At 47.1% G+C, this 23,434-nt stretch overlaps 1 protein-coding gene and 1 long non-coding RNA gene across 2 annotated transcripts in view; one reads left to right on the forward strand and one right to left on the reverse strand.

Annotated features, from left to right (window-relative positions):
* The window catches only part of LOC142049628 (ubiquilin-1-like), a 131,361-nt gene that overhangs the window by 55,984 nt on the left and 51,943 nt on the right, over nucleotides 1–23,434 (forward strand). The gene's annotated exons all lie outside the window — the stretch shown is intronic.
* On the reverse strand, nucleotides 1,168–17,991 carry LOC142049631 (uncharacterized). The gene is made up of 3 exons (XR_012657800.1): nucleotides 17,617–17,991; nucleotides 14,912–14,952; nucleotides 1,168–1,630 (listed from the first exon to the last, which is right to left on the reverse strand). It is a non-coding gene; the product is annotated as an uncharacterized LOC142049631 (long non-coding RNA).

Raw genomic sequence — 23,434 nt, forward strand, 5'->3', positions numbered from 1 at the left:
TGGACACCAGAGGAAAATTTTTCACAGTGAGGACAGTCAACCATTGGAATACTCTCCCCAGGGCAGTGGTTGACTTGGCCACATTGGGCACTTCCAAGATTCGGCTGGACAGGGTGCTGGGCCATCTTGTCTAGTCTGTGCTCTTCCTAGAAAGGTTGGACTAGATGATCCCTGAGGTCCCTTCCAACCAGGGATTCTGTGATTACAGATTCTTTGCTGAGCAGGGCTATTGTAGTTTTGTGGTTTTTTTATATATGTGGTTATATATATGTACACACAGTGTTTTTTATATAGATGGTTATATTTATGTACACCCCCCCATATTGACCAAAGCCCTATTTTTATTTTTTTTTACATTAAAGAATGACGAGTATTTATATAAAAATATATGGCTTTGGGCAATTTTGCTTCCCTTCACTTTTTTTTTTTTTACAGCTCTCACTACAGCTGTAAAGAAGTCAAATTGCACAGTCTACATAGTCACATCATATTATGCAAGTTGTTGCAGCCCAATCAGGCACGCTATACTTGAGCCTAAGCTTGGCAGGAAAATGGAGACATAGCACAATGACGACAGCAATTAAAGTCTCCTTTAGCTCTCCCACACCAGCTTAACTGGGTGGAAGTATGTGTATTAGGACAATCAGGTAATCATTTAATGGTTATAATGAAAAAGCTGTGATGTAGGGTAATTCAGATATTCAGCTCTCCAGGGGATGAGTTGCAGGGCAGAAGGAGGGGGGGGGGGGGGAAAAGGCAGAACCATCTACAGCAATCTGTCACAGCTGCACAGCTGAAGTGAAAACAATCATCAGTTTGGACTGACCAAGGAAAATAATGGATCCAAATGAGAAAACATAGTTCAATTAGATTTATAACATTTATGCTAAAGCAATTGATTTTATGCTACCAAGAGTTTATGATAACAGAGACATGCTCCTCAAAGACCTGGAAGCCATCCGTACCAAGCTGTAACCTGTTTGCCCTACAGCTGGAAAAGAATTCCCACTCAGAACTGCACAGAAAAGAACTGGATATTTATGTCTTCATCCCACTATTGTGAGAACCCATAAAATATGGTCATAGAAACACTTGTTACCCTCAAACAAGATTCTTCAAGTATGCCATAGCACTGGTGTATTAGCTCTTACCATTTTTCCTCTTTAAAATGCTACCCAAATTTAGTCAGGGTAACATTTAGACCTATAACTATTGCACAAAAACATTGTGTTTTGCTGAAGTAGATATACTAAAATAAATGCTATTAGGCTTTTTTTAAAGGAATAAGTAGAAAAACTTTTTGCACAGGCTATCATATTTTTATCTTTCTATACATTCTAACAGATCTTCTACAACTACTGCCCGGCATATGAAATGACACTGCAGGACCAACAGGACTAATATTTGAACACATGTGCAAACTGTGACTACTTGCAATTTACAGCACCACATGTTGGGGGCCAGGGGTGATGGGGAACAGAGCAGAAAGGCAAAACATTACTTACCTGGGCTTCTCTGACAAGCTGAGAAAAATCAGGCAGGCAGAAACCAATGGGTAATCCAACCTTTGCTGGGGTTTTGAATTTGTCTCCTATCTTAAATGGGACATCATCAAGATAACTGAAAGGCCCTAAGATCAAAAGCAGAAATTGTATCAAAAAAACCTTACAAGTTTAATGCATTCAATTAAGGCTCACATTTCTGTATTTGGGAGCTATTTTCTCTCTGCTGCCCCAACTACAGGGTGACTCAATACAAAGGAAGTTGCTTGATCGGAAACACATTGAATCTGTTTGGACTTCATTGCCTCAGTTGTGGTGGGTTTTTTTAAATTGTGTGGGGTTTTTTTTAATGTTTTAGCTCATAACTACTAAAAAAAACCCCCAACACACACAACAATCGAACAGATTTTGAAGTCCGTATACCCAACTGTCATGGTTTAACCTGGCAGGCAGCTAAACACCTAAACGCCACACAGCTGTTCACTCACTCCCCCCCAAGTAGGATGGGGGAGAGAACTGGGGGGGGGGTAAAGCTCATGGGTTGAGATAAAGAAAATTTAATAAGACAGAAAAGGAAGGGAAAATAATAAGAATCCTAAAAGAATATACAAAAGAAGCGATGCACAACACAGTTGCTCACCACCTGCTGACCGATGCCCAGCCACAGTTCCTGAGCAGCAGCTATGCCCCCCCAGCCAACTCCCCCCAGTTTTTTGTTCAGCATGATGTCATATGGTATGGAATATCCCTTTGGCCAGTTGGGGTCAGCTGTCCCAGCTGCATCCCCTCCTAACTTGTGTGCCTCCAGCCTCCTTGCTGGCAGGGCAGTGTGAGAAGCTGAAAAAGTCCTTGACTAGTATAAGCACTACTTACCAACAACTAAAACATTGGTGTGTTATCAACATTATTCTCATCCTAAATTCAAAACGCAGCACTATACCAGTTACAGTGAAGACTCTATCCCAGCTAAAATCAGGACACCAACATTTTGGCTTCCCTTGCGACAAGACTGTGCCTACACAACTGGAAGCTGAAGCTCTCCTGAACACTGTATTCTGTTATGTCTGTCTCTCTCAAAAAAAAAACCAACACAACAAACCCCACACAAAAAAACCCACCCCAAACCTAACATTTTTGTCATATAATCCAGGTTTTGGCATACAAGTAGAAAGTAACATTTGGACAGAAGTGGTCACAAGGGCAAAGTGACCCAAAGTCTAGATGCTCCGCTTCAACCAAAACACAGTGAAATAGCTCAAGACTATTTAGCATAGCAATTCTGATTTTTGAAACAAGGCAATCTAACTTAATCAGCTGTCTGATTTGTGGTCATTCCAATGAGAGGCCTCAGACTTATTTCATGGTCCTCCATCTGTCCTTTATATCTATCACTTACATGTGGTATTTAAAGAGTGTTTTAGGATGAAACACTTTCTTTAGGCACCCTGCAAATTCACGAGACAGAATCACTTAGAGCTCAACCACCTCCAAGAAGCCAGACTATAGGTTGTTTTTTTTTCTTGAGCTGCTGTGAAGAAGTATTAGAAAACCCACAATATAAATTGCACTCAGTTTCTCAATTAACTGAAAGAGGTTTCTTTGATCACTGGTCTAAGCTTTTGGAATTACAGGCAAGGTTTCTGGCTGTGTATAACAATCTGAAGTGTTCCTCTAGCACTCATTTATAACTTTGCTTTGAGTGTTGTGGATCCAAAAAGACATGAGTGGTGTTCAGTGACTAACCTCTTGCTTAGTAAGCTGTGGCTTGCCATTTTTCTGACCCATTTTCATACTCAGAGGACAGTTTAAGTACTGTTTGTGTTCCTTCACTGTTGACTTACCTACAATAAGGCAGTCACAGGCTCCCAAAAGGGTGAGCAGCTTTCAAAAACAGGAACATCCTTTTAATTTGGAGTTAAATGTTTATGCACTGTCATCACTTGAGCTCTCATATTATGCACCACACTGGCTGGTCCCAGAGTCCTGTTAGGACACAGGTGGTATTTCCTCCAGCTTTGAAAGCATCAGGCTGAATAACCTACATCCCACCCGCACCACCAGAATGAAAAAGTGCTCCAGGCAGAATATAATAGCATTTTCACTAATTCTTACTGAGAAGCACACATTCAAGCATTACATAGCACAGCATCCAGATGGCACCTCACTGGCCACCAACACCACTATTTGCAACACAGCATCCAAATAGCATTTGAGCTGGCAATTTGAGAACCTGTATATGCCAAAGCGTTTGCTTATGCAGAAATAGCAACTGTGGCAACCTTTGCACTGAGAGTGGTAAATCACAACCAGGTCAGAGACAAACAGATCTCCTGAATGCTCAGAGGCCGGTGTGACTGCTGCTACTATGCCCTGCTCAGTCCTGCTAGCACAAGTCCTGCTCTAAGCAGGACAATCCAAACAAAGCAGGATTAACACTCTGCACCAATCTCACAGCCCAAATTGCTCAGTGTGCAAATACTTGTTTTATTAGACCTATTGACACAGTAAGTGGTAGATACCTCCCCTTGCACAGCCTTGTTTGCCTGAAATAGATATTAGCCACAGAGGGTACAAGCACACATTGTGGTATTTACACAGCAACACTCTTTGTTTTAGTACAGTTAAAAACAAAAACAAAAAAAACAAAACATCAAACCCAAAAAAAACCCCAAACCACCCACACAACCCCCCCACAACACAACAAAAAAAACCCCACAACAACACCACCACCACCACCACACCCACACAACACAACAACAAAAACCAAAACAAATAAAAACCCTAAACACATCTAGACTAGATGGACTGCACTGACAGCTGCCAGTTTAACCTCAGCAGCTAGACTAAAGAATAAAAACCTTCTAGTTTCTTCCCAGTATACTGACTTTTTAATAATGACTACTGCTATAACCTCAACTTGAATACAACTCTGCTACAAAACCCACAAGCACACATTAAGAAACACACCAAGTGTTTTAGGACATTTGATGGTAAAAAGTCTTTCCGAAGCAAAACATTGATGCACGTAGTATTTACTTTGCTCCAGCGCAGTCTGAACAGTACTAGTCTAGTGAAGTTAAAATCTGATCCAGAAAGCCAAGAATCCTTTTCCTTTTGTAAACAGATGACCCTTCTGCCTGAACACACTGATGGGTAAGGGTGTAAATTGTTTTAAATGGCAAATTCTAAAGCAATAGGAAAATCCTATGTATAGGAAGTATTAGGCAAGCCGCTGTTACAATAGTCCCATGTACAAGTGAAGCAATTAAACATTTTTTTTTTTAACTGTTATTTGATATGGCTGTTAGCCACTTCATCCTTTTAGCAGTTAAAAGCATATTGAGGAAGTTCTGAGAATAGCCCTGGCAAAACTGTACCTGTCAAGTCTGATCTCTGACACCATGTACTATATGATATTCCTGGCCCAAGGATCTACAATGAGAGCAAGATTTCTCTCCACTTTAGCATAATACAGAAATCACTGGCCAACTCATAGAGGTGCCCTCCAGTTTGGTAGTGTCGTGGTTTAGCCGGCAACTCAGCCCCACACTGTCGCTCGCTCACTCCCCCACCGGTAGATGGGGGAGAGAATCAGAAGGGTAACGCTCGTGGGTTGGGATAAGAACAGTTTAATAATTCAAATTAACAGAAACAACAACAGAAATGCAACGTAAAGGAGAACAACGAGAGGCGTAAAGCCCCAGGGAAGGGAGGAAGGGAGGGGAGGAAGGGGAACAAACCACCGAAACAACCGGCACGCGCTGCAGCCGCCCGCCGACCCGACGCCGCGCCGCTCGCGAGCCGCAAACTGCCCCCCCTCAATATATTGGTCATGGTGTCACATGGTATGGAACGAACCTGCCATTGGCCAGTCGGGGTCAGCCGCCCCCACCATGGCCCTGCCCCTCCCAGCCCCCCCCCGCCATGCGGCAGAGCGCGGGAAGCTGGAAAGGTAGCCGACCCCCACAGTGAGGAGAATTAACCCCTTCTCAGCCAAAACCAGCACATTCTCCACCCCTTATTCCATACCATTTACACCATGCCCAGGTCCCATATGATGCAATACAGCCGTACCAACCACCACCCCTCCCCTTCCCATCCTTTGACATAATACACAGACATCATTCCCTTAGTTCATGGACCTTCCCTGTAAAATGTCCATTAAAATGTCCATTGAGTTCACCCAGTCCATGACTCTGGGCTCCGTCTGTTGTATCAGGCTTTCAGGGTGGGAGAGGTGGTGTGTGTGATGTTGGATTGTTGCATACAGAGTCAGTCATCATTCCATCACTGCTGCACGGCTTCTTTCACAGTTTATCTTCCATGGATTGGGAGGCTCGTACTCTGATATAGCTGATACAACACAGAGGTGACACACAATATTATATAGCAGTTCACATTGTGCCATTCAGTTCATTGACTGTTTTCGCCCAAAATCAAATCCCCTTGAGGCACACATCGGACTTCTTCATCCTCCCGCATCACCCACCAAGTGCACCCAGGTCCTCAAGCAAATGCAATCCCACGAATGGGTTTGCCTTTGCCTGAGGCAGGAAGAACCCCGACTGTTTTGCCCAGCATACTTTTTGTGTGCACTACAGGGACTCTATCCCCTTCCACAGTATGTAGGATTTCTGACTGGGCAGGGCCAGCTCGATTGGCAGATCCCCTCGTATTGACCAACCACATGGCTTTTGCTAAATGTGTATCCCAGTGCTTGAATGTTCCACCCCCCATTGCTCTCAGTGTAGTTTTTAACAGTCCATTGTACCGTTCAATTTTCCCAGAGGCTGGTGCGTGATAGGGGATGTGATACACCCACTCAATGCCATGCTCTTTGGCCCAGCCGTCTATGAGGTTATTTCGGAAATGAGTCCCGTTGTCTGACTCAATTCTCTCTGGGATGCCATGTCGCCACAGGACTTGTCTTTCGAGACCCAGGATAGTGTTCCGGGCAGTGGCGTGGGGGACAGGATATGTTTCCAGCCAGCCAGTCGTTGTTTCTACCATTGTAAGCACATGGCGCTTGCCTCGACGGGTTTGTGGGAGTGTGATATAGTCAATTTGCCAGGCCTCCCCATATTTATATGTGCTGGTTTTGGCTGAGAAGGGGTTAATTCTCCTCACTGTGGGGGTCGGCTACCTTTCCAGCTTCCCGCCCTCTGCCGCGTGGCGTGGCAGGGGGGGCTGGGAGGGGCAGGGCCATGGTGGGGCCGGCTGACCCCAACTGGCCAATGGCAGGTTTATTCCATACCATGTGACACCATGGCCAATATACTGAGGGGGGGCAGTGGCAGCGCGGAGGTGGCGCGGCATCGGGTCGGTGGGCGGCGAGTGGCTGCGGCGCAGGCGGTTTGTTCCGGCGGTTCGTTCCCCCTCTCCCCTCCCTTCCCCCCTCCCCCGGGGCTTTGCGCCTCTCGTTGTTCTCCTTTACATTGCATTTCTACTGTTGTTTCTTTTAATTTTAATTATTAAACTGTTCTTATCCCAACCCACGAGCGTTACCCTTCTGATTCTCTCCCCCATCTACCGGTGGGAGAGTGAGCGAGCGACTGTGTGGGGCTGAGCTGCCACTAAACCACAACATTATATTTCAGCCATCGTCCTGCATACCAAAGAGGCTTTACCCACTTCGCTTGCTTGATTGCAGTGCATGTTTCACATTCATGGAAAGCCTGTGCAATAGCGTCCATGGTCAAGTCCACTGCTCAGTCACGAGCCCACCTGTATGTTGCATCTCTCCCTTGATGGCTTGAGGTGTCATGGGCCCACCGAGCTCGAAATAGTTCACCCTTATGTTGCCAGTCCAGATCCACCTCAGCCACTTCAATCTTGGCAGCCTGATCTACCTGCCGGTTGTTTCGACGTTCTTCAGCGGCCCGACTCTTGGGGATGTGAGCATCCACATGCCATACCTTTACAACCAGTTTCTCTACCCACGCAGTAATATTTTACCACAGTGTGGGGGCCCAGATGGGTTTGCTTCTGCGCTGCCAGTTGCTTTGCTTCCACTGCTGCAGCCAGCCCCACAGGGCATTTGCCACCATCCAGGAGTCAGTATAGAGATAGAGCACTGGCCACTTTTCCCGTTCAGCAATGTCTAAGGCCAGCTGGATGGCCTTTACCTCTGCCAATTGGCTCGATTCACCTTCTCCTTCAGCAGTTTCTGCTACTTATCTTGTAGGACTCCATACAGCAGCCTTCCCTCTCCGGTGCTTTCCCACAAGGCGACAGGACCCATCAGTGAACAGGGCATACTGCTTCTCATTTTCTGGCAGTTTGTTATAAAGTGGAGCTTCTTCAGCACGTGTCACCTCCTCCTCTGGTGATAATCCAAAATCTTTGCCTTCTGGCCAGACCATAATCACTTCCAAGATTCCTGGGCGACTGGGGTTTCCTACTCGAGCCCTCTGGGTGATCAGTGCAACCCATTTACTCCACGTAGCATCAGTTGCATGGTGTGTAGAGGGGAATGTTTCCTTTGAACATCCAGCCCAGCACTGGCAGTCGGGGTGCCAGGAGCAACTGTGCCTCAGTACCAACCACTTCTGAAGCAGCTCGAACACCTTCATATGCTGCCAATATCTCTTTTTCAGTTGGAGTATAGCGGGCTTCGGACCCTCTGTATCCCCGACTCCAAAACCCTAGGGGTCGACCTTGGGTCTCCCCATGTGCTTTCTGCCAGAGGCTCCAGGTAGGGCCATTCTCCCCGGCTGCAGTGTAGAGCACATTTTTTACATCTTGCCCTGCCCGGACTGGCCCAAGAGCTACTGCATGAACTATTTCTCGTTTAATCTGTTCAAAGGCTTGTTGTTGTTCAGGGCCCCATTTGAAATCATTCTTTTTCCGGGTCACTTGATAGAGAGGGCTCACGATCAGACTGTAATTTGGAATATGCATTCTCCAAAAACCCACAACGCCCAAGAAAGCTTGTGTTTCCTTTTTGCTAGTTGGTGGAGACATGGCTGCTATTTTGTTGATCACATCCATGGGGATCTGACAACGACCATCTTGCCATTTGATTCCAAAGAACTGGATTTCTCGTGTGGGTCCCTTCACCTTACTTTGTTTTATGGCAAAACCAGCTTTCAGAAGGATTTGGACTATTTTCTCACCTTTCTCAAAAACTTCTTCCGCTGTGTTGCCCCACACAATGATGTCATCCATGTATTGAAGGTGTTCTGGAGCTTCTCCCTGTTCCAGTACAGTCTGAATCAGTCCATGGCAAATGGTAGGACTGTGTTTCCACCCCTGGGGCAGTCGATTCCAGGTGTACTGGATGCCCCTCCATGTGAAAGCAAACTGTGGCCTGCACTCTGCTGCCAGAGGGATTGAGAAGAATGCATTAGCAATATCAATTGTGGCATACCACTTGGCCGCCTTTGACTCCAGTTCGTATTGAAGTTCTAGCATGTCTGGCACAGCAGCACTCAACGGTGGAGTGACTTCATTCAGGCCACGATAGTCTACTGTTAGTCTCCATTCCCCATTAGACTTCCGGACTGGCCATATGGGACTGTTAAAGGGTGAGTGGGTCTTCCTGATGACTCCTTGGCTCCTCAGTTGGTGAATGAGTTTATGGATGGGGACCAGAGAGTCTCTGTTGGTGCGATATTGCCGCCGGTGCACTGTTGTGGTGGCGATCGGCACCTGTTGTTCTTCGACCTTCAGCAACCCCACAACAGAAGGGTCCTTCGAGAGACCGGGCAAGGTAGACAGCTGTTTAGTTTCCTCCGTCTCCAAGGCAGGTACACCAAAAGCCCACTTGTAACATTTTGGGTCCTTGAAATACCCTCTCCTGAGGTAGTCTATGCCAAGGATGCACGGAGCCTCGGGGCCAGTCACAATGGGGTGCTTTTGCCACTCATTCCCGGTTAGGCTCACTTCGGCCTCCAATACAGTTAGCTCTTGGGATCCCCCTGTCACTCCAGCAATGCTGATGGGTTCTGCCCCTATATAGTTTGATGGCATTAAGGTGCACTGTGCGCCAGTGTCCACTAAAGCTTTATACTTCTGTGGGTCGCACGTGCCAGGCCATCGGATCCACACAGTCCAGTAAGCCCGGTTATCCCTTTCCTCCACCTAGCTGGAGGCAGGGCCCCTCTAGTCTTTGATCATGGCAGTCACAACTCACTTCCTGTAAATGTCAATCAGGAGTCCCTTTATTACACTTAGAAATAATATCAGCCCTTCTACTCCTCTGTCTGGGGACTTGCTCACTGGAAAGTGGAGCAGCAGCTTTCCTGGAAGAGCCTCCCTGAGTGACTGTTCTTCCTTGCAGTTCATGCACTCGTGCCTGTAGGGTCGATATAGGCTTGCCATCCCACCTCATCATGTCCTCTCTGTGGTCACGCAGGTAGAACCATAGGGTGGCCCGTGGTGTGTATCCCCTTCTTTGAGCCAAAGGACGCTTATTCCTAACAGCTGAGACACTGCTCTGTCGAGGTGGGGAGTAGGACAGATCTTCTTTGAGTTGCTGGACCTCTCGGGACAGTTTCTCCACAGCAGAGACGAGCGAGGAAGAGATATTTGTTTTGTAATCCCAGAGTCTATCAATCACCTCCGCCACCGTTGGTGTCTCGTCATCTTTCCAGGACATCACTGCCAATGAGTTTGCATGCGAAGATGGTGCGCTCCGTACAAACTTCCGCCACATGGGTCGTGTGCACTCGGCTTCATCTGGATCTTTGGATGACCTTTGATCGTCCAGGTCACCATAAATCACCTCAAGCACAGCTAATTCCCTTAGATACTGGATGCCTTTCTCCATAGTTGTCCATTTCCCTGGGCGATATGTAACATCTTCTTTAAAGGGATACCTTTCCTTCATTCCGGACAGGAGTCACCTCCAGAGGCTGAGGGCTTGTGTTTTTTTCCCCCCAATTGCTTTGTCAACACCCCATTCCCCAGAAAGGGATCCCAATTGTTTGGCTTCTTTTTCCCTCTAGTTCCAGGCTACTGGCCCCATTATCCCAGCATCGGAGCAGCCAGGTGACAATGTGCTCACCTGAACGATGGCTATAATCTTTTCTCATATCTCGCAACTCGCTCAAGGACAGGGATCGGGTGGTCTCTATTTCATTTATGACTTCTCCCTCCTCTCCCCGTGACCGCCCTGCTTTTTCATCATCCCGCTCTAAACGAGTTGACGTCTGTTTCCAATATTTAGTATTGTGTATGGGGTAACTGAGACTGGTACGGATTTATTTTCTGAGCCAGCTCTAGTACTTGTTGTGGGGATTTTAGTGGCTGCAGTGCCTGTCCTCAGGGCTGGATTGTCTACAGTGCCAGTCACTTTGCATTTCAATCCAGAGACATTCTCTTCCCCCTGGGGGCACTGAATATTGTTGAGCAGGGCTCGGTACACATGGGCCAGGCCCCAGCACATTGCAGTTTTCTGTGTCTCTCTGGAGTTCCCAGCGTAACAACATACTTCCTCCAGATATTCTACTAGCTTTTTTAGGATTCTGCACTTGTTCGGGGGTGAAACTCCAAAACACTGGGGGTGCCCACTGCCCTAGGTATTTGCCCATGCTATCCCACATGCCCTGCCACTCGTAACTATCAAGCCTCGGGGCAGATTTCTGGGTGATATTCTTCAGTTGCTTAGTCAAAACCAAAACAACATGCCCAAAAACTAACAATAAGTGCACCTTAACCACCCAAGGATGTTCAAGATACAAAAAGGTTGTTGTAATAGAGGCAGAGACATCATAGAACAAAGTTGCAAAGGTACTATTCTGTATTTCCTCCATATGAAATCTCTCAGAGGAGGAGGTATAATTGCTAATTGCCTCAACAAGGTGGTATCCAAAGTACAGTAACGGTTTCAGCAAAAACCCCAAATAACAGAGAAATGTGAAAATCAGTGTTTGTATGACAAATCTTCTAGGCAAAACGTTTCTAATCACAGCAGACTAAACAAACCAACACCGATCTTTAACACCAACTGCAAAAAGGACAACATGGTGCTGTGACCAGCAGCTGTTATCTCCAAACCTTGAGCCCCACGTTGGGCGCCAAAAAGACTGTCGTGGTTTAGCGGCAGCTCAGCCCCACACAGTCGTTCGCTCACTCCCCCACCGGTAGATGGGGGAGAGAATCAGAAGGGTAACGCTCGTGGGTTGGGATAAGAACAGTTTAATAATTAAAATTAACAGAAACAACAACAGAAATGCAATGTAAAGGAGAACAACGAGAGGCACAAAACCCCGGGGGGAAGGGAGGGGAGGAAGGGGAACGAACCGCCGAAACAACCCGCACGCACCGCAGCCGCCCGCCGACCCGACGCCGCGCCGCTCCCGAGCCGCAACCTGCCCCCCCTCAATATACTGGCCATGGTGTCACATGGTATGGAATGAACCTGCCATTGGCCAGTCGGGGTCAGCCGCCCCCACCATGGCCCTGCCCCTCCCAGCCCCCCCCCCCGCCACGCGGCAGAGCGCGGGAAGCTGGAAAGGTAGCCGACCCCCACAGTGAGGAGAATTAACCCCTTCTCAGCCAAAACCAGCACAGGTAGCAAAATTGGAAACATTTCAGATAAAACCAGTTACTGGTTATAAATGGGGAACAGTTTTGAAACCAAGTGGAACTTAGTTCTTGTAGCCACACAAACCACATTTATGTAAAATTCAGGAATTGCAGTTAAAAGCTTTCAAGTTGTATAGTGACAGCGACAATACAACAGCAATATTAACATACTGCACTTGGTATAACCCATGCCTTTTGTGCAACAGACGAGAGCTGCATTTCTAGATGTCGCTAATTATTACAACTTAAGCTTGAACTTCCAATTATTCAAATGACAGGAGAGCATTTGAAGTTACATACTTAGGCATAGTTATACATATATGTTAAGAATACCCTTCAAGACAGGAAAAGAGTTACTTCCTCTGCATCCATACCTTATGTTCCCATCTTTATCTCCATCTGAACATGGTCCCGAGCAACCTGCTCTGGTTAGCTCTGCTTGAGCAGGGGATTTGGACACGGTGATCTCCAGAGGTCCCTTCCAACCTCAACCATTCTGCGATTCAACAACAGCCCTCTAACCTCCAATAAGTAGCTCAACAATAAGTACAAGAGATGCATCAACTATGTTGACCGATTTCATCAGCCTGCCAGAGAGACTGAGCCAAAGGTAGCTGTTGGGCTAGATCACAGAATGGTGGGGGTTGGGAAGGGACTCTGGAGATCATCTTGTCCAACCCCCTGCTTGAGCAGGCACACCCAGAGCAGGGGGCACAGGAACGCGTCCAGGCAGAGTGTGAATGTCTCCAGGGAAGGAGACTCCACAGCCTCTCTGGGCAGCCTGTGCCACTGCTCTGGCACCCACACAGGGAAGGAGTTTTTTCTCATATTTAAGTGGAACTTCCTGTGTTCCAACTTGTGCCCGTTGCCCCTTGGCCTGTCGCTGGGCACCACTGAAAAGAGCCTAGTCCCGTCATCCTGATACCTGCCCTTCAGATATTTATAAGCATTGATGAGATCCCCCCCCCAGTCTTCTCTTCTCCAGGCTGAACAAGCCCAGGTCTCTCAGCCTTTCCTCATAAGGGAGATGCTCCAGTCCCCAGATCATCTTGGTAGCTCTCCGCTGGACTTGCTTGAGCGGTTCCCTGTCCTTCTTAACTGGGGGGCCCAGAACTGGACACAGCACTCTGAATGTGGCCTCACTAGGGCAGAGTAGAGGGGGAGGATAACCTCCCTCGACCTGCTGGCCACACTCTTTTTAATGCACCCCAGGATACCGTTGGCCGCCTTGGCCACAAGGGCACAGTGCTGGCTCATGGTCACCTTGCTGCCCACCAGCACTCCCAGGTCCTTCTCAGCAGAGCCGCTTTCCAGTAGTTCAGCCCCCAGCCTGTACTGGTGCGTGGGGTTGTTCCTCCCCAGGTGCAGGACCTTGCACTTGCTCTTGCTGAATTCCATGAGGTTCCCCTCAGCCCAGCTCTCCAGCCTGTCCAGGTCTTGTTGGATGGCAGCACAGCCTCCTGGTGTATCAGCTGCTCACAGATGCTTTACAGTAAGCCAAAATTCACTTGGTGGGATTAATTCTTAACAACCCTGGAGAAAGCTGAAAAAATTGCCCTGCTGATTTCTTAAGACATAATAAGCCAAGGAAGTTGCTCCACTACTCCTCAGAAACAGTACTGTGACAGTGTCACTGGTATCATTAGGAACAGAGGGTACACAAAAGGGTAGGCAAGTTAACCAGCCAGCTTACAGCACCATTTGTTTCGATTTTGTTTTTTTGAAGCCAGGAGCATGTTCTACCACACCGTACTGTTTTGAGAAATATTTAAGACAGGTTGCATTCTAGCTCTGAGCAGTGTCTTTGCTAGTCTGGTTTAGGAAGCAGAAGAGAAATAAATACAGACTCAGAAGACAAGCAGTTCAGAGTGTTCATAGATACAAGAGAACAACTGCTGAAGAGCTGGCAGCTATCTAAAAGAAATTAATTGTCTTGCAGCAGGATTGCTGGGCCATAGGAAAGGAGGAGATCTAAAAATTAAGTTTTGATAGGCCATTTTTATTAATCCTTAACCATGTATTTAAGTGAGTCATTTCTTACTCTGTACTTCAATTTTACATACAACACTGAATAAAAAGCTCAAGGAAAAATGTAATTCCTCAGGACCCTCTTATCTGAAAGATTATCCAGGAAGATCAAGGCTGAGTTTCTAAAAGCAAGCGTTTCTATAGCATGAAAAAAAAAAAAAAAATCACGTTAGAAATTTCACATGAACCTCCCAGGACTGCCTTGAACGATTACTGATTTGAAGAAGCTACATTACATACAACAAACTGAACTGTAATGCTCCACAAAAATATTAATCTTCCCAAGTTACACCCCATCTTCTAAGAGATAAGCACATATACAGGCAAATAATTTTTATGATACCGATCATCTGCATGACACTACACATCTCAAATGTAGAAGGAGATATTCTCTTCTCCACTTGCCTGCTGAACCAGGTTAGTCCAATTTAGGAAAAAATTAATTGCTGAGCAAAAAGCAAGCATAGCTCAATGATGTATTAAAAGCTTCCCTTTCAATCCAACTTCTCATGTGACTTCCATAGAAAGGAGCTACAGATCTAGTGTCCACTTCAGCAAACATCAGATCAATATCACAACTGCAGTTCAGCTTTGATTTTGAAGTGGGAAGTATTATTCTGCCATGGAGGAGCGGGGAACAGTCACAGGCTGAATTTCAGTTTAATCAGAGAACAGGCACAGCATCAGCAAGCAACTATGCAAGAAGGAAGTCAAGGCACTTCCTTGCTAACAAAAAACTACTCAGAGGCTAAACAGATTAGTCTCTATAGACTGTCTAGGCTGGGACATTAGTCAGCAGCAATAGTAGGATTCATCCTATTGAAGGGACAAGGATGCCAAATTTCACTTACCGTGAGAGTCAGGTCCCAACTTCTTAGAAGCCATTTAGAGCCTAAAAAAAACATTTGAAAACAGCTTTAACAACTTTATACATGTAGCACAGCATCTTAGCTCCAGATTATGGGACATGTTGTAGACACTGTTTATCCTGTTCCCAAGATAGATAAGCAAACTTATTTTGTAGCTCTGGGAATTGACCGAGCACGGAAATAACTCAGCCCAGGGTCTGACAAACTAAATGGCAAAATAAAGAAAAAAGAGCCGACAAACAGCCAGGTTGATCTGGAAGGCAGAGAGTTCCAAATCAGAGGCCGCTCCGTCCCAGCCCCATGGAGCACACTCTGACTCCCCTAGCATTGAGAATAGCCCTTCCTACTGGAAATACCACACTGATCATCTTCAGTTTAATCCCTGTTGCTCTAAAAAGGGATACTATCATATTGGGTATGCAGTCAGTTAGCTAGTGTGGCACTTGCCTAGACACACTGGGTAATGCACAGATAACAATACAGGTATACAATAAATGGTACCATTAGGAAAATATTTTCAGATACACACAAGAAAACAATGCTAACAATCGTCCTCATCCACTGCCCACAGAATTTTACCAGCAGCTTTTAAAATTTGGATGCAAATCCTACAGGGCCAAGATGTTAAACGCAGAAGTACCTAGCCAGCTTTTAACACAGAGCAGGCCCGTCCTGAGAAAAGAGCTGGTTTTAAGACAGAATTAGCTGTCTAATTAGCTGTCAGCTAAAGCCCTGCTCCAGGATGCTATTTTTATCCCAAAAAGCGGGTTTGTTCACCCGGTGTGCAAAACGCCAAACTCCACACAGAGCGGAGGTACTTTAGTCAAGTCATTTTTGTGCAAAGATGGGCGCTAGGTGGTAACCCACAAAGCCAGCCCCCCGCACCGAGAATCCACAGGGCATTTATACAGTTAAATGTGTCAGTCACAGCTAATATTCACACCCCCAGCTAATAACCAGTTAATTTCTTTCTCACTTGGATGTAAAGGTACGGCTCCCTTTTAATTTACCACGCATGCTCAGAGAGTGAGGGACTTACTAGAGGGGGGTGGTTCCTGGCCTATGGGCCTGATTTTTAGTATTATAACGAGGACAGTTCCTGTACTGGTGTCGTGGTTCAGCCTCAGCTGGCAACTGAACACCACGCAGCCACTCGCTCACTCCCCCCTAACCCCTGTGGGATGGGGAAGAGAATCGGACGAGCAAAAGAACTTGTGGGTTGAGATAAGCACAGTTTAATGATTACAATAAAATGATAATGATAAATGATTATGATAATAATGACAATAATGTAAATATAATAAAATGGAAAAGGAAGGGAAAGGGAAAACAGGAAAAAAAACCCATGGAAACACAAACGATACAACCGCTCACCACCTGCCGACCGACGCTGCCCGTCCCCGAGCCGCGATTACTCCCTCCCTCCCCCGGCCAGCCCCTCCCAGGTAACATACTGGGCATGACGTTACATGATATGGAATTTCCCTTTGGTCAGTTTGAATCCGCTCTCTTAGCTGTGCCCCCTCCCCTCCCGGCTTCTTGTGCACCCGGAAGAGCATGGGAAGCTAGACATGTCCTTGACTAGTACAAGCGCTACCCAGCAACAGCCCAAACATCTGTGTGTTATCGCAACAGTTTGGGTTTTTTTTCCCTGCTATTTTCAAAGCACAGCACTATACCAGCTAGAGTGAAGAAAATTAACTCTATCCCAGCTAAAACCATGACAACTCGGCACTTTGTTTTAGTTCTTATCTACATCCCAATTAGTTGTTCTCCTCGACTACACACTTCATCACCCCATTCTCAGTGGCTTCTGAGGCGGGATGTTTGCTTTGATCAGTCTCTCAGCTCTCCTCAAGGATATAGTTGTAAAACAAGTGCTTCCCTATCTCTCAGCTCCCCTCTCTGGCCACCAAATTCTGTTTTGCCAGGCTCGCATGGTTCATTGTTATGGCTTAGCGGAAAATTCCAGTAATTCCATTTTCTTCAGGATATCACTAGATGCTCTTCAACAGCTTCTCAATTATACCAATTGTCACGAGCCCGTTCTTCTGAGAATTTGGGAGTCGGATTCACTTCATGCCTCTCTAAATAATTGGTGATACAACTTGCCGTCTTGGCAACTACACCAATTTGTTGCGGAAGAGAGAGTGAGAGCATACTTCACTCATGTGAGAGAGGAGTAAAAGTACACAATGAGTTAACAAAATTTGTTAGTAAATGCAACAGTGGTTCAACAACATTTGACGGCCAGGTTCACTTGATTACTTACTGCACAGAGGACAGGGTCAGACAAACTGTCAGGGAGACCCTCCCGTTGAGTCACGAGGTTCAGAAAGGACCCCCTTGCTTTCTAAACTCCTTCTCAGAGAGGAGTCATGGGGCGGCTGGATCCAATCCTAGTCCCAGACTTCTTCTGTGGTTTATATCAAAAGGATTTTGTGTACACAACCAATTCTTTATACTGTTTAGCTAAGATTTCAAGGTTCAGCATGCTATTAGCCACTTACTGAGCATCTGTTGCGGCAAGGAATCTCTCAACCTTGAGGAGTCACCTTGAGAGGCGTCCCTACTCAAGGGGAGATCCCATTGTGCAGCCCACTACCGTGCAAGAGAGCCCAAAGGGCTCTTGGGGGGCTCACTATTTATGGGGGTAAGATGATTGGCTCAAAGTCATATCTACATACCAGCTGCAGATGTTAGCTTCTGCCAAGTGTGGTCTGAGTCAGATATTAATTAGCACTCTGGTTAGGAGGACAAGGACACACATCCATAAATTCGCTCTCAGCTCTTGTGTGGTTATCTCTTTCCCTGGGACTCCACTTTGAGCCGGATGCAGCCATCATGACCAGACGCATCTTATCAGGACTGTCACTGGTACTTATCACTTGAGCAGAGCCAGGGGCAAAGGATCAGGTGAGGGGGAGCGTGCCACCACACTCCACCCTGTGACTATAGTCAAGTCATCTTACATGATAGACATACTAAAGTTAGAGTTAGTAAAATCACAACTGCATGAAGCATGCGATTAAACGCTCCCGTTGCAGTTGGTGACCATCCAAGAAGAGTTCCCCACCAATGGTGTTGTCCATCCTCTTTCACTCTTTCCAAGACATCGCAGGTCATCGTGTTGTAGTAGTTTCTTCACCAATGTAAGATTTATTCCAATGGGGGAGGCAATAAATCTTGATTCAATGTATAGCTAGACTGTAACAATTGATAAGACATAACAGGAGCTGAATAAAGTTGCATCCCGTAACTTTAGTAAAGTTACAAACACAAATACTCGAGTGATTGCGAGTATTACTCTCACAAATAAATCCTTGTTATTCCCGTACAATGCATGCATTAACATCAGTAGTTTGCCATTTGTTTCCATTTTGTTGGGCACACACTCTGTGTTCTAATGGATAGAGTATAGTCCCATTGTGATTTAATCCTAATGCAATGATTGAGTATATAGTATACACCAAAGCATTGTGTATTGTTAAGACAAAAGCTGTGGCCTTGTTGTTGATGGGGTCATAAGTGGAACTGACTAAATACCACCAGGAGTGGAATTCTTCTCAAATTTAGTTAAACTGAACTGAATCACAGGTTGGAAGGGACCTCAGGGATCATCTAGTCCAACCTTTCTGGGAAGAGAACAGTCTAGACAAGATGGCCCAGCACTCTGTCCAGGTGACACTTGAAGGTGTCCAACATGGCCGAGTCAACCACTTCCCTGGGGAGATTATTCCAATGGTTGACTGTCCTCGCTGTGAAAAATTTCCCTCTGGTGTCCAATCGGAATCTCCCCAAGAGCAACTTGTGTCCATTCCCCTTCGTCCTCTCCATGTGACTCCGTGTAAAAAGGGGGTCTCCATCTTCTTTGTAGCTACCCCTTAAGTACTGGTACATGGTGATGAGCTCCCCTCTGAGCCTCCTTCTCTCAAGGCTGAAAAAACCCAGTTCTCCCAGCCTATCCTCATATGGCAGGCTTTCCAGTCCTTTGACCATCTTGGTGGCCCTTCCCTGGACCCCTTCCAGCCTGTCCACATCCTTACTGTATAGCGGGGACCAGAACGGGACACAGTACTCCAGGTGTGGCCTGACAAGCGCTGAGTAGAGTGGGATGGTGACTTCTTTATCTCTGCTGGCGATGCCCTTTTTGATGCAACCCAGCATCCTGTTGGCCTTCTTGGCTGCAGCAGCACACGGTTCACTCATGTTGAGCTTCCTGTCCACCAGGACCCCCAGGTCCCTTTTGACAGAGCTGCTCTCCAGCCAGGTGGATCCCAGTCTGTGCTGCACTCCCGGATTATGTTATCCCAGGTGCGTGACCTCACACTTGTCCTTGTTGATCTTCATAAGGTTCTTGCTGGCCCACTCTTCCAGCCTATCCAGATCCTCCTGCAGAGCAGCTCTCCCTTCTGGAGTGTCTACTTCCCCACTCAGTTTGGTGTCGTCTGCAAACTTCATCAGGCTACACTTGATGCCGTTATCCAGATCACTTATAAAGATATTGAATAACATTGGGCCCAGTATTGATCCCTGGGGGACTCCACTTGTGACAGGTTGCCACTTGGAAAAGGAGCTATTTACCACCACCCTTTGGGTGCGGCCTGTCAGCCAGTTCCCCATCCACTGCACAGACCACTTGTCTAGGCCGTAACACATCAATTTCTCCAGGAGGAGACCGTGGGGGGGCTGTATCAAAGGCCTTGGAGAAGTCCAGGTAGACAATGTCCACTGCCCGCCCCATGTCATCCAGGCAAGTCACTTTGTCATAGAAGGCCACCAGGTTTGTCAAGCACGATCTGCCCTTAGTGAAGCCGTGTTGGCTTTTCCCAATCATGTGCTTCATTTGACTTGTGATGGCCCCCAGGAGGATTCGTTCCATAACTTTCCCAGGGACTGAAGTAAGGCTGATGGGCCTATAGTTACCCAGATCCTCCCTCGAGCCTTTCTTGTAGATAAGGGTAACATTTGCCTCCCTCCAGTCCTCTGGGACATCCCCCATTCTCCATGACTTCTCGAAGATTACGGAGAGTGGCCTTGCGATGATGTCAGCCAGCTCTCTCAACACCCTCGGGTGGATGGCGTCAGGACCCATCGATTTGTAGGGGTCAAGCTCCTGTAGTAATTCATGTACTAACTCTTCCTTCACTGATGGTGGGTCGGTGTTTGGATCAATCGGCAATTTTGTTCCCAAAGCCTGGGACGCAACAGTGTTGGTAAAGATAGAGGTGAAGAAAAGTGTTGAGAACCTCTGCCTTTTCTGCATCGTTGGTGACTGACTCTCCTTTTCCGTTTAACAGTGGCCCTGTTTTCCTTCTGTTTCTGCTTGTGGTTTACGTACCTGAAGAAACCTTTCTTGTTATTGTTGATGTCTACAGCCAGTTTCAATTCTAACTGGGCTTTTGCTTTCCTAACTGCATCTCTGCATGCTCTGGCAATGCCCTTGTAGTGGCTAATCCTCCACTCCTCCATCTCTGGTATGCTTCCCTTTTGGATATGAGTAGACCCAGGAGGTCATGGTTGAGCCAAGGGGGCCTCTTTCTCCGCTTACTTCCCTTTCCTTTGTAGGGGATAAATTGGCTTTGTGCTTCCAATAGAGAGTGAGTTCTTGAAGAACTCCCAGCACTCACTAGCTCCTTTGTCTTCCATGGAGCAAGCGGAAGTTTGCTCTTCTAAACTCCAGGCCCCTTGTCTTAGAGCTGACCTTCAGCACGCTCAGCAGGATCCCGAACTCCATAATATTGTGGTCACGGCAGCCAAGGCTATCACTAACCGAGATATTACAAAGCAGGTTTTCTCGGTTTGTGCGCAGCAAGTCCAGCAGTGCCTCATTCCTGGTTGGCCCATCTAACATTTGTATCAGGGCACATCTAACATTTCTATCATTATATACATTGATGACATCATCGTGTGGGGGCAACACAGCGGAAGACGTTTTTGAGAAAGGGAAGAAAATAGCCCAAATCCTTCTGAAGGCTGGTTTTGCCATAAAACAAAATAAGGTCAAGGGACCCGCACAAGAGATCCAGTTCTTAGGAATCAAATGGCAAGATGGACGTCGTCAGATCCCAATGGACGTGATAAAAAAAAATAACAGCCAAGTCGCCACCAACTAGCAAAAAGGAAACACAAGCATTATTGGAAGTTGCGTGGTTTTGGAGAATGCATATTCCAAATTACAGTCTGATCGTAAGCCCCCTCTATCAAGTGACCCGGAAAAAGAAGGATTTCAAATGGGGCCCTGAGCAACAACAGGCCTGTGAACGATTTAAAGAGGAGATAGTTCATGCAGTAGCTCTTGAGCCAATCTGGGCAGGAAAAGATGTAAAAAATGTGCTCTATGCTGCAGCCGGGGAGAATGGCCCTACCTGGAGCCTCTGGCAGAAAGCGCCAGGGGAGACCCGAGGTTGACCCCTAGGGTTTTGGAGTCGGGGATACAGAGGGTCCGAAGCCCGCTATACTCCAACTGAAAAAGAGATATTGGCAGCATAAAAAGGTGTTCGAGCTGCTTCAGAAGTGGTTGGTACTGAGGCACAGTTGCTCCTGGCACCCCGACTGCCAGTGCTGGGCTGGATGTTCAAAGGAAACATTCCCCTCTACACACCATGCAACTGATGCTACGTGGAGTAAATGGATTGCACTGATCACCCAGAGGGCTCGAGTAGGAAACCCCAGTCGCCCAGGAATCTTGGAAGTGATTATGGACTGGCCAGAAGGCGAAGACTTTGGATTATCACCAGAGGGGGAGATGACACGTGCTGAAGAAGCCCCACTGTATAACACACTGCCAGTAGATGAAAAGCAGTATGCCCTGTTCACTGATGGGTCCTGTCGCCTTGTGGGAAAGCACCGGAGATGGAAGGCTGCTGTATGGAGTCCTACACGACAAGTTGCAGAAACTGCTGAAGGAGAAGGTGAATCGAGCCAGTTGGCAGAGGTAAAGGCCATCCAGCTGGCCTTAGACATTGCCGAATGGGAAAAGTGGCCAGTGCTCTGTCTCTATACTGACTCCTGGATGGCGGCAAATGCCCTGTGGGGCTGGTTACAGCAGTGGAAGCAAAGCAACTGGCAGCGCAGAGGCAAACCCATCTGGGCCGCCACATTGTGGCAAGATATTGCTGCCCGAGTAGAGAACCTGGTTGTGAAAGTACGTCACGTGGATGCTCACGTCCCCAAGAGTCGGGCCACTGAAGAACATCGGAACAACCAGCAGGTAGATCAGGCTGCCAAGATTGAAGTGGCTGAGGTGGATCTGGACTGGCAACATAAGGGTGAACTATTTCTAGCTGGGTGGGCCCATGACACCTCAGGCCATCAAGGGAGAGATGCAACACGCAGATGGGCTCGTGATCGAGGGGTGGACTTGACCATGGACGCTATTGTGCAGGCTATCCATGAATGTGAAACGTGCGCTGCAATCAGGCAAGCGAAGCGGGTAAAGCCTCTGTGGTATGGGGGACGATGGCTGAAATATAAATATGGGCAGGCTTGGCAGATTGACTATATCACACTCCCACAAACCTGCCAAGGCAAGCGCCATATACTTACAATGGTAGAAACAACCACCGGCTGGCTTGAAACTTATCCCATGCCCCATGCCACTGCCCAGAACGCTATCCTGGGTCTCGAAAAACAAGTCCTGTGGTGACATGGCACCCCAGAGAGAATTGAGTCAGACAACGGGACTCATTTCCGAAATAGCCTCATAGACACTTGGGCCAAAGAGCACGGCATTGAGTGGGTGTATCACATCCCCTATCACGCACCAGCCTCTGGGAAAATTGAACGGTACAATGGACTGTTAAAAACTACACTGAGAGCAATGGGGGGGTGGAACATTTAAACACTGGGATGCACATTTAGCAAAAGCCACCTGGTTAGTCATATGAGGGGATCTGCTAATCGAGCTGGCCCTGCCCAATCAGAAATCCTACATACTGTGGAAGGGGACAGAGTCCCTGTAGTGCACGTAAAAAAATATGTTGGGGAAAACAGTCTGGGTTCTTCCTGCCTCAGGCAAAGGCAAACCCATTCGTGGGATTGCTTTTGCTCGAGGACCTGGGTGTACTTGGTGGGTGATGCGGGAGGATGGAGGAGTCCGGTGTGTGCCTCAAGGGGATTTGATTTTGGGTGAAAACAGCCAATGAACTGAATGGTATGCTGTTAATTGCTATATAATGTTGTATGTCATCACTACTACGGTTGCTATATGGTATCATGGTGGAAAGCTCCCAAAGTAATAAAAAATGAACTTTCATTGAACCAGGCAATGTGCAGCGGTGATGGACCGAGGATGGACTTCAGGATGCAACAATCCAACGCCACGCACAGCGCCCCTCTGAAAGAATCGTACAGTTCTGGTCCCTGCTATACAAAAAGGATGTGGACAGGCTGGAAGGGGTCCAGAGAAGGGCCACCAAGATGGTCAAAGGACTGGAAAGCCTGCCATATGAGGATAGGCTGGGAGAACTGGGTTTGTTCAGCCTTGAGAAAAGGAGGCTCAGA

The sequence above is a fragment of the Phalacrocorax aristotelis genome, chromosome W, assembly GCF_949628215.1.
Source record: "Phalacrocorax aristotelis chromosome W, bGulAri2.1, whole genome shotgun sequence".
Classification (NCBI taxonomy): Eukaryota; Metazoa; Chordata; class Aves; order Suliformes; family Phalacrocoracidae; genus Phalacrocorax; species Phalacrocorax aristotelis.